We start from the raw sequence: 12,533 nt of genomic DNA on the forward strand, positions 1-12,533 counted from the left end.
GCAACACTTTCAAACCAGCTTTTCCTTTCAACAATCAACCCTCCAGTTTATTGCTTCGATGCAGAAAAAAAATTGCAACAAAATCAATCAGGTCAGACCCGTAGTCAGGATTTTGTTTCGGGGGTCTCATCCCGGATCAGCACGGGCGTCGCCAGAAATATTTGTAGAGGGGGCAGGCCATTACAAAACTTGATTAGTACAAATAATAATGATAATAATAATTATTATTACCACTTTCATAATTGTCATTTTACAATAATAACTATTGTAAGTTATTAAAAATAAACCTATATAAATTCAAATTTATTGTTGTTATGATTATAATTATATAAAGGATGGACTTCGCTACTCGAGCCACCGTATGAGTGACATTATTTTGTTTACATTTCGTACAGTTAGTGTACTGAAATTTATAGTTATTGTACTTTGTTATTACCTTTTACACATTCCATTCAAAAAATACTTTCAAACTCATAAAGTTTATATCGTGTAACCACTCACAAACAATACTATAAATCTTGGGAGTTGTGGATCCATTTATTCTTTGCATTAAATTGTAGAATATAAATATCCTGGCTACGTGCCTGGGTCATGACATCACAGGACCCTTGGTGTTAACTTTTATTCCGTTTCATATGAAACTAGATTTTAAGCAATTCACGTTCATTATAAGCATACATAACACTAATATAGGGAAAGAGTATACTGCATACGAGGTTGAATCTGTAGTTAGTTTTCTGAGGAGCTATTGCTAAATAAGATTAAGATAGTAAACCCACTAAGTCCATTACCCTTTGATAAAATCGAAAATCGCACCCTGGAATGCAGCACGACTGATGGGTTTCCTTGATGTCAACATGCAAAACCAGTATTTCCCCCTGCATTACTTACGACCAGTGTTGCCATAACAAGAAAGTACGAAATTCCTTTTAAGGGTGCAAAATGTCCCTTCCTTGACGAAATTCCCCGTATGCAAGAAGAAATGAAATCGCAATCAGAAAAGTTTTATCAACTAAATATTAGATTTTGAAGGCAAATTGCGGAAAACATACGGAATGTCAAAAATTTTCAGTGGGCCTTTGGAATGGCGTAGCGGTAGTCAAGGGGTCCCGGGTTCGATACTCGGTGGAAGCACACAGTAGTTCAGATCGCACTTTCAATTGCAGGTTCCGATTAGACTATTTATGTATAAATGAACTTAAACAAAAATAAACTCAAAACTCTGAATGTTCACCTACATTAGGGGATAATAACTTTAACAGTTGATACGATAATGGGAAAATATTCATTTTCAAAAGCCCCAAATTCAAAATATTTAATTATTTTGAAATATAAATGAAGCGAGAAAGGAAGGAAATTTTATTTCACACTTTTTTCAACTTGACTTTTACATGGGTCGGATTTGTTTATAGTCCCTGTTCGATATTCGGTGGAGGTACATAATGGTTCGTATCCCACTTTAACTGTAGGTCCAGTTTTAAAACAACATTTTTTTTAAAAAAAAAACTGATATTCTTCATAAAAATCCCTTTTCACCTAACACTCTGCCCGAATTTCCCTGCTCATAGGGAAATTTCCCTCCATGTGGCAACACTGAGTAGCACTGTAACTGATGGCAACTGACCTAAAGATGGAGCAAAACTCCCTCCGGCAAGGCAACTCTCGCAGACAGGTGACGTCACTAGCGCGCATCAATCACGCAGTGCGAACCCTGATACGTCACCGCAAGCTACCTTCTGATTGGTCGGCGAGTTTCCGAGCAGGGCTTGCTTCGGCGGACGCCAAGTTCCGCCGACAAGTCGGTTCGAAGTGTCCGTGCTAGTAAGGTGTGTTGCGGGACGTGGGTGTCGCGCTGAGTAAGCACGTGAGTGTCTGACGCGAGTGCTTTCAGTGAGTTTTGTTTTTTTCCGTTTTGTGTATTTTGTTCCGGAAAGGAGAAAGACTGCGTTTCGTGAAAAGCCAAGTGTGGATTTAAAGGACCTCGGAAAAACAGTGCAGAAAGTAAGTAAGCATTAATTTTAAAAATTTTGTTTATAGATATATACTTGCAATAATATCACGCAACGTTTACCACTCCCTTCAGAAGCATTGTCATAGCCAGTGTTTATCTACTCCCCTCCCACTTTAAATTTCCTCAACACCCTCTAAATTTTTTCAGAAAGTCCTAAATCTTGGTCATTTTGGCTCGAAAGTTACCTTTACACACCCCCTCCAAGATAGAACAAGTTGTATAATCCCGTGGTCATAGCTTAACAAAGTTTTAAGAAGGTTACTTTAAGTCTATGTTCGGATAGGCCAATCGAAAATGGACCTACAGTTCAGAGCGGGATCTCAACCACTATGTGCCTCCACCGGATATCGAACCCGGGACCTCTTAGCTACAGAGCGACAGTGTTAGCAATACATCATGGGGATGGGGTGTAAGGAGTGACCCTTTTCTCAACACCCTGGACTGTATTTTGCAGGGTAGCGAGGCTGTGGCGTCTGCACTCACAGCAAGTATAATCCTCTGTGTGGCTCAAGTCCATAAATGTTTGTTGATTTGTTGTATTAAGTCAACTTTATGCGCAGAAATGCTAATCGGGACTGGACCTACAGTTTAAAATGGGATCCGAACCACTATGCCATGTGCCTCCAGCGCGTCTCGAACCCGGGACCCCTTGATTACAAGCGACGACGTTACCACTCCCCATCGGGGAGGCACCATAAATGTTTCTGAAGTATCCATCTCATATTGTTACCATTCATCCTCAAGTTCGCGATTAGTCCAAAGTGGCAGAAAAGCTAAGTATATCACACTAAATCAATCAAACAAACGCCATGGGGCGATGCCTCATGGTAAAGTTTAAAGTTCACTTTATGCCCAGACGGGTTAATCGAGACTGAAGTACAGTTTACTAATTAGACAGTGCTAGGATTTAGGCTGGAAACTTTTGGGGTGATTTTTTTTTCAAAATAATTTGTAATCTGATTCTGGAGTTAGAGTCAAGGTATGTACAGGGGGTGGGGGAAGGGTGGTTTCCACCCCTACACCAATGATCTCATCTTAAAATATAACCCTGTGGTAAAATTTTACGGGAGTGAGGAGCCTTTCGTTGTTATTGCGCGTAATAACACAGACTAAAAAAGTATTGACCGTCACGCTATCTATTGGCGTGTTTGTGTATCTTTCTCTTATGTACTTATATATTACACACACACACACAATATTGTTGAGATAAGACTTTCCAGGGGAAGGAGTCAATCAAGCAAGTTCTTTAAAAGAAGCAATTTTCCCCTTAAAACTCTGCTTTATTGACTGATTGATTTGCCTTAGTTTACTTCGGTTTTCTGCCACTTTTGGCTAATAGACAAGATGAGGATGAGTGATGATATGATGAAATTTATGAAAAGACACTCAGAAGGGGGAGAGGGTGCCTGCCCCAGTACCCGATGAATAGTGTTCATGTTCTAATTTAAAACTATAACCCTTGCGTTCCATATTAGATGTCGAATACCGAAGCATTTGCAGAAATAGAAAGTTTATTAAGACATTGAAAATGTTTTTTGGCATTGGATTGTACTATTGTGGATAAACAATTTACTGTACAATAATTACTGTATTGTTTACAATGCCTATTATGTAAAGTCTTGCGCGTTATCTGTTGTGCCACTGGCATGAAATTTTATTATAAGTAAAAGCAGCTTTATGCTTTCTTTTCGGCTTCCAGGCGAGGCTATTATCTTCCTGATTAGCTAATTTGCATATTGGTCGTGCATGAATGCTTTCTCGAAGCGATTCCTTGCGATGGAAAAGACTGTGCAAGAGTTGTCCTGTGGAAATGTGATTAGCAATTACTGAGAATTGATTTGGAGATCATATTTGCCACGTATGGTACCTAGGATCGAACGTACGGCATCCACACCATCAAAGTGTCTTTCGACCAGGATGAATTCAAAACCCTTTGTCTGTAGAGGGTCTTCATTTTGAGACACTTCGATGTCTTAAACTTTCTTCAGTTTGTGTTACAGTAACAAAACGGAAACTGGCTTTGGGACCACTAGATTGATGGGGTTATATCCCCCTATTTCCCCTCCGTGGCTGAATTTGGCTTTAAAAGAAAACGATGGAAGATATAACAGTCACAAGGCTGAAAACTGAGTCATACCTCCCCATCTCCTTTTAGGAAAATACTGTTGATTTATTGATTGTACTTCGCTTTTTGTCACTTTTGACTAGTTGCGAAGATGAGTAATGATATGATGAACAAACACTCACGAAGAACATTCATACCCAGACCAGGATTCGAACTCTGGACCGCTGGAGTCGTAGCGCGATGTGCTGATCATTCCGCTACGGAGAAAAGTAGGAAAATACTAGGTACGGAACTGCTCCAAAAGTATCGCTTGGGTGTCCGTGGCTACTTCCTCATTTCAGACTAAACCCGCAGCGCATAGCGTGAAGCTGGGAAACAAGGAATCCACACATTCCCGATCTGGACCTTATTTGAAGATGATGTGATTACCACCATGCCCCAACAGTGCTTACTCTCCCTTTCATACTAACCCGGATAGAGTTAGTGAACTGATTGCAAGGCTAATCGGGACTGGACCTACAGTTTAAAGTGGGATCCGAACCACTTGTGGCTCCGCTGGGTATCGAACCCGGGACCCCTTGATTACAAGGCGACGACGCTACCACTGCGCCATCGGGGAGGCCCCTGGTTAGTGAACTGAATATCAAGTGAAATCGTGGATACAGATCGTAGAATCGCGTTCATATTGGGCAAATAATAGCCTATTTTAGTAACCTCCTGTCAAAAAATAATCATTTTGGTCACATAAATGTGATACTCTGGCCATAAGCCTTGTTTCCATTTAGTTATGAATACACATGCATCAAATTATTTTTTGGGGTTTTGAAGAAGGTATCATCATCCCCCCCCCCCTCTCTCTCTCTCTCTCTCTCTCTCTCTCTCTCTCTCTCACACACACACACACACATATGCCAATCTCACTTCCGCATAGTCACCCTGTACTGTATTGTCGCAGATTAACGAGGCTTGGGCACTTGAAACTGCAGGCAGTACAATCCTGTATGGAAATTGTGTTGTGTCGTCCGCATATGCTTGCTTGTGATTGTCCGTTCATTCATTTCATCGTATTATACCATTCATCCTCACCTTCGTAATTAGCCAAAAGTGGCAGAAAAAAGCGAAATAAAATAAATTATTCATTCAATCACTAACACACGCACAGACAGATGCACACATACATCCTTATTCAGAGGCGAGACGAGACAGTACGAAGTCGAAATGTTCCCCCAAGGGGAGGAATTTATCTGCGAAATTCCACAAGGACGTGGAAGAGATGAAATCATTTTTTTAAACGAAGTAATATAACAAAAATAAGAACGCTGCACGGCCGCCGCAGCGTGTTTGTGTCAAGCACTAGTGAACGCACGAAATGTCCATTGCCGGTGACCCGTTTAAAGCCTGTCGCAGTCTGAATAATTACATATTTAATTGGCGCTTCCATAAAAACTCGTGTTCCGTCACGATAAAGCGATCGCCCGATATTCCTGCCTCCGATTTCCTTACGAGAGAGGAAGAAAGTGCGTCAAGCGCTTGTCCACGTACTAAACTGAAGAATGCCAGCAACTAGCGACGAATATGTGATCTGTTTCGATCAGAATGATGCGTAACGTACACTGGATTTGATTGATTGAATTAGGTTACGTCGCGTTTCTGTAGCTTTTGGCTAATCGCGACGATGAGGATGAGTGATATGAAATTGGTGAAGGGACACGCACAAAGAACTCCCGTACCCACGCACTGTAACGCTCTGTGCTAACCACTACGCCACGGAAGTCGGCACTATACAGTGGAACTTGTCTACAACCGACACATTGTGTGTTCATTTAATTGTGTGCATTACTTACGGGTATATATATGTACCGGGTGGGCAGAATTAAAGTTACCCAACTCAGAGTCCTCTGTAGCCTGTTTGAGGCATCGTAGAACTCTTGAAATTTTGTGAATCCACTATGCAGACCATGGGGAAGAGGATGGCGATAAAGAAAAAATAGTTCAATTTTCCGCCACCAGGTAGAAATGTGGCGTTGTACTTCCATGATGGGTTGTAGTAATGACGTAAACTGCTCCAATTGGTTATGGATTTGCCTTTACCTGGCAATCTTGCAATAAACGCGAGATTATTTTCTCGCAACTTCCAACAACTAGCAAATGCCTTTCTAATTAATAACTGGGCTGTCACTTAACGTGAGTGCTGAACAAAAGTTCGGAAGTGATCACCATGCCATTAAATAAGAAAGAACGTGCATTGCTGGTGAAGTTGTTTTATCAGAACGGTAGTAATAGTGCCGCGGCACTACGAGGTTATAGTCATGCGAAAGGCGAAAGGGGCCCATGACGTCGCATGGGTTAAGAAAGATGATGAAGAAATTTGTACATTATTACAGCGCCACATTTCAACCTGGTGGCGGAAAATTGAACTATTTTCTTTTTTATCGCCATCCTCTTCCATATGGTCTGCATAGTGGATTCACCAAACAGGCTACAGAGGGGTCGGAGTTGAGTAACTTTAATTCTGGCCACCCGGTATATTTGAGTTTACCGCTCCATACGCAGTTTATCACATACACTGTCAAGGTTTAGGTGACATAGCAGCCCCAGGCTGAACCTCTCCCGCTTATTGAAAAAATATTATTATTATTACTATTACTACCAATGGAGAACGTAAAGATGTCCATTATTAAGAAATGTCCGCTATTTTGAAATAAACTCGCAATGCTATAAATAGTCGATTTGCGCAACAATATGTTTTATGTACGTATGTAAATGTTTTGAAGTTCTAACCATAAGGAACAACATTCATACACGTAAATTTCACATATTTATTTCTAATGTACGTACAATTCTGCAAAAATATCTCTTTCTCTTATACACATTGATCATTTGGAATTTTTTTTATTTATTTAAAATTTATTGTTTGCATGTCTGCCATCATAACACATATGCCACGCGGTTTACAAGATAAAAAAAAGGTATGTATTTTTAAAGCAATGGACTTGCAAGAATTAAGTATTCTTCAAGGCCGAAAACACAGGTAAACATGTCTGGCTGCCACCAAATTCTGGCAACTATTAAACGACAAAGAATGGAATTTCATTATTTCTACCTTTTTTTTTTTTTTGTAACTACGATTGACAGTTTCGAAATTTTAAATCTGCGCTGGGGGATAGTTTTCAGTGTCTGTTACAAGAACTATTCTCTATACATACCCTCATGCATTTCTACCGGCAGCCGACTTCCGTGGAGATCCTCCCCGATGGCGCAGTGGTAGCGTCGTCGCCTTGTAATCAACGGTCCCAGGTTTGATACCTGGTGGAGGCACATAGCGGTTCGGAGCCCACATTAAGCTGTAGATCCAGTCCCAATTAGCCTTACTATGCATAAAGCAGACTTAAAACACCAATTCAATTACAATGACTTGCGTGGAGGAGTGGTTATCATATCGAGCTACAACGCCAGGGTTCCGAGTTCGAATTTCGGTCTGAGCATGGGTGTCCTTTGTTAGTGTGCCTTCATCAATTTTATCACATCACTCATTCTCATCTTCGCGAATAGCCAAAAGTGACAGAAAAGCCAAGTAAAATATAACAAATAAATATATTTTCTAGTGGCAAATTCAGAAATGTATGAAGCACAATCATGTTAAAAAACGAATTGTAGGAGAAATCATGTTTGAAACGTTTGTCACAAAAATATTTCTAAACTACTCAATAAAAGCTAGAGAAATGATACAAACTCCAAATTTTATCTAAAAATGTGTACGCAAAATATATGTAATACATATCTCAAAATATCTAAGAATAGGCTATGCAACATGAAAATCGAGCATCTACACAAATAAATCAAAATGTGTTTACTCCAATAACACATTAAAGTGCATAGCTAAACTGTTAATTATGTTCTTTTGGCAATCAAAATACATAAAAAAATACATAAAAGGTGACTTTCATCGGCTACTGTTCCGTGTCAAGCACAAAAAATACATCGGTTGAGAAGGTCGGGTACTATAATTTCAAAGAATCCAAAATTACATTCATCCGTGTGAACTGGTGTACCAAAAGTTCATTTCGAGTTCTCCTAGCAGTGTTATTAATCAGCATTTGTTATGTTTTCTTAGCTATGTACAATGCAAAAATTATGTATGTAAACACATAAGAATCTGGACCATATATGTAGACATTGCAGTGAGTTTAGATCGAAAGTATACTTCTACTCAAACAGAATAACCAGTGCATGGTTGGGCTCACCACTCTGTTCTACACACCATCTCATTGTAGAGAAGAATTAGGCTATGTTAATACTGGGGCAAAATGGGAATAATGATATGCCAGTTCTTCATTTCTAACTGACAGAGCTACATTGAGGAACATGCCAGAGGTCAAGAGTGGCGGATGCCGACGCATCGGAAAGTACATAAATTTTCTTCTTATCTTGACCCAGTGGAAGAGGTTTACATGGACAAGATAAAGACTATTCAGAGGTCATCCTTGATATCCCTTACTCTTACTCTTAGACAACAAGCTTCAGTGTGCTTTTAAGCTTGGCTAATAAGAGAAGTAGTCAATCTTTCGGCGTTTATGCCACCAATTATTCTGGAAATGATTTTTTTTTGTTGTTTTTCAAGCTTATGGAGTATAAATATTGGGCATTCATTCATTCGAGTTTTCCTCTCTCCCTCTTTAGCCAGTGTCACGATATCTCTCTCTCGTTCTCTCTTTCTCAGTATTTTCCTCTTCTCATTCTCTCTTCCTCAGTATTTTCCTCTTCTCATTCTCTCTTTCTCAGTATTTTCCTTTTCTCATTCTCTCTTTCTCAGTATTTTCTTCTTCTCATTCTTTCTTTCTCAGTATTTTCTTCTTCTCATTCTCTCTTTCTCAGTATTTTCTTCTTCTCATTCTCTCTTTCTCAGTATTTTCATCTACTCAATGTATCTTCCTCAGTATTCTCTTCTTCTCAATGTCTCTGCCTCAGTACTTTCTTCTTCACATTCTCTCCTCCGTATTTTCTTCTTCTCAATCTCTCTGTCTCAGTATTTTCCTCTCCTCAATCTCTCTTCCTATAATTTTCCTCTCCTCATTCTCATAACCGTGGTGGACGGTGAAAGATAGATATGTACACCACCTAGAAGACCAAAATTTGGACTTATATTAAAAAGAGCATTACACTCCCTACCCCTGGAATATCTCACTAAAAGTTCTGTAAGCATTGTCTTTTAAAGTGCATACACTAAGGCTTATCCATTCTCCAATGATAGTAATACTTCCCAGTCCCACTGACTTTCGTAGTTAGTGGTGACTGGATCATCCTCTTTTTCAGGGTTGACGTAATTGGTTGAATGCGGTTGTCGTGGGAGCTTCAGTGTAAATATAAATAACGGAAGGGAGGGGCAAGAGTTTACAGCTAATTAGGCTCGAAATGCCTCCTCGCTCCACAGAACCTCGCTGGAACGGATGTAACAATCAGGCGGCATCAACGATCTAGATTCAGGCTGGAAAACTCCTTTGTTAAGGCTTAGTGTCAGTGCCTGACAAAGGCATGCTTCTATAATATCGCCTGTCATGTTTAGGACTAAACGTTTAAGACAAAACACATTCGCTACAGCTCTTTGACTGACACCACTCTTTGATAGATTTGGACATTATGTATTCTACCATAGGCGTAACTTGACTGGGGCAAGGGGGCACTTGCCCTTCCTCCTCTTCGCAAACGTCACTGTTATTTAGGAAATAATCCTGGAAGCTTTTCTTCTTTTTTTTATGGAAACCTTTCAAGTTTCTTCCACATAAAGTTCAGCCCCAGGTTTGGTACTGCCCGCTCAAAATTAGGCTCGAAGTCTGATTCTCCCCCTCAAAATTAAGTCCCAAGTTACACACCATATACCTGTTTGATGTGTCATATTTTCAGCAACCACTGAATATTCATTATTCTCATGTTATTTCCAGGATGTATTTTGGAATTTTGGATATATCCACAAATGCATCTTTATACATCCAAAACCTTCATGGCGGGGTGGTTAGCACAGAGCGCTACGACCTTAGGGGTCTAGGGTTCGATTCCTGACCTGCGCATGGATGTTCTTTGGTGAGTGAGTACCCCTTCGACAATTTTATAATCACTCATCATCAACTTCGCCATTAGCCAAAAGTGGCAGAAAAGTGAAGTAAAAATAAACCAAATCCACCAAAATACATCTAAAAGTGTTCCCTTTCTAAAAGTTAATCTTAATGGACTCGTAATAGATATTCATGACGAATGAGATGATAAACCTTTTCGAGCAAGCCCTCATCTCCAGAAAAGTATCAACTCGGGGCATGCCCCGGCACCTACTAGCCTATTAGATGAGTCAAGGCAAATAGATAATAAACCTTTTCCTACTCCCACAAAAATAGGCAATAGTTAGGCTGAGCGTTCAATGGACAAACCGATCTCTAACTATGCACTGGTAAATTCACCATTCATGACGACTCAACAAGTAGAGTCGGGTAGTATCCCCCAAGTGTGAATATGTAACTGTGACACATTTGATCTACATACATTTTTAAGTTCTAGCACGTGCTATTTCTAAAGTCTTCTAGTCCAGGTTATTCCACACCTAATGATTGCTGACATTAATGAAGGCAAACGAAGAATGAAGATGTTTCCAGCCTTAATTTTAAACTTAAGCATCTGACTTGGATCACTGCGCCATCTATTGGCGCGTTTGTAGAATACATCGCACACCAAAACACTGAAGGATCGAGCCAAATTGCTATTCACCTTCCATCTTACACTTTGGTTATTTTACAACCGATCCAACACCATCCACAAGACTGGAGCAAAATTAGAAGCGGAACCGCCTCTGGCTATATGCAACCACAAGAGTACGTTCCCCGAACCGGATCTTTTGAAGATTTCCACAGTGAAGTGTAAAATTTCCATACGGCTCGCACATTTCGCCGCAGAAATCTCATCGACATGAAACATGGAAGTGCGACGCATTTCCTTCCCATGAGGCAGCATTCCTCGACAAACGCGTGGCACTCCCACCCTCCTTATTGTTGAATGGGGCATTGTTCTGGTTATGTGGAGGGATGTGCGTGGCAGAAGTGGAGTAGGTAAACCATTCGGAGGGAATATCCCCGCAAACAATGCATCATCTGGTAGTTGGAGTCTAGAAGTCTTTGGTAGTTCACTGCTTGCTTGGTTTATTATCTTCCGAGACACTTCGATGTTCCTCAAGTAAGTAATACCGAAGGTTTTTCCTGTTTCATTGGTTGGAAAGGCAATGATCTCCAAGCACATGCGTTTTGATTCTTGGAGATAGCAACTCTCTCAACAATGGTATCGATTTATCTTTACCCACAATGGCCTTGCTCCTACACGTCATTGGTTGTGCTTTCTCATTCGTTAAGGTCCTCGGGTTCCTGGCAAGGCTTCGAGTTTACACTCACAGTTCATCATCCATCCACGATTAGTTTCACTCTTATGCTCCTTCTTGAGGTTATTGTCTGATCTATTGGCATTACCTGGAAGAAATTGCCATTTGGTTGAGTATTAATTCCATCAATTCGTACTGCACTGTAAAAAGTTCAGTGTAGAAATTACGGTCTAAAACCGTCAATTTCGGCTGCCATCCAAATATCCCTTTCCTGTTGGCCTATTAATGTAATTCAACATAGTCATGTTTAAAGAAAAAATACATTTTTCTAACAAAATTTTAATTAGAGCTCGAATTTGCATTGTTTCATTTTATGAGTACCCCATTTTACCCAACCGTTTGTCCAAACCGGGGACATTGCATATTTTCCAGAAAAATGTTTTTTTCCTGCCTACCAGAATGTTCTTTAACACACACCCTAGTTTCCTGACAATCTAGGACCAAGTTTTGCAACTTTCTTTTCGTCGATGACACTGCTGTTGGTAGGCCAAAATACGTCAGTGTTCCCATCTTGGGGGACTCTCCCCTACATACATGTAAGTTACATTTTATAATTATTATTATCTATTTTGTGCAGGATTCAAATTTAAACTTCAAAGTTAGTTCCCCGTACATGTCTAAATACTGTACTACAAGCCTTTATATCTCTATAACACCTACGAACGTGTGCCTGGATCCCTCTTTAAACTAAGCTGTGGTCCAGTCCCGATTAGCCTTCCTGTGCATAAAGTGGACTCAACGAGCGTGTGTCTGTGTTTAATATTATCGACGCCATATTTTCTTCTCGTTCTAGCCATATCTGATATTTGGGGGGGGGGGTGGCAAAGCATAAATATTGACTTCTTTCCAGTTGCGGGGGGAAGGCAATTTTATTTTTCAATAGTAAGGACCTAAGAATAAACAAACTTATTGAAGTTTAATGAATTAACACATGATCATATACTCGCGCGTATCTTTTAGAATGTTAGTTCCTCATCGTAAAGAAATAACGCTGCAACTCCCAGCCACAGCACTGAAGTATCAAGTAGCACACATATGTGTAC

The 12,533-nt window shown here is 40.1% G+C and overlaps 1 protein-coding gene across 1 annotated transcript in view; it reads left to right on the top strand.

The window, feature by feature from the left end:
* The first annotated feature begins 1,811 nt into the window (after positions 1 to 1,811).
* rau (RA domain-containing protein rau) overlaps positions 1,812 to 12,533 on the top strand; it is a 169,513-nt gene continuing 158,791 nt past the window's right edge. The window contains exon 1 of the mRNA XM_083142258.1: positions 1,812 to 2,001. The gene's annotated coding sequence lies outside the window, so the exon portion shown is untranslated. The remainder of the gene's footprint in view (positions 2,002 to 12,533) is intronic.

Source organism: Lepisma saccharinum, chromosome 20 (genome assembly GCF_977018435.1).
Source record: "Lepisma saccharinum chromosome 20, izLepSacc3.1, whole genome shotgun sequence".
In the NCBI taxonomy this organism is placed as follows: Eukaryota; Metazoa; Arthropoda; class Insecta; order Zygentoma; family Lepismatidae; genus Lepisma; species Lepisma saccharinum.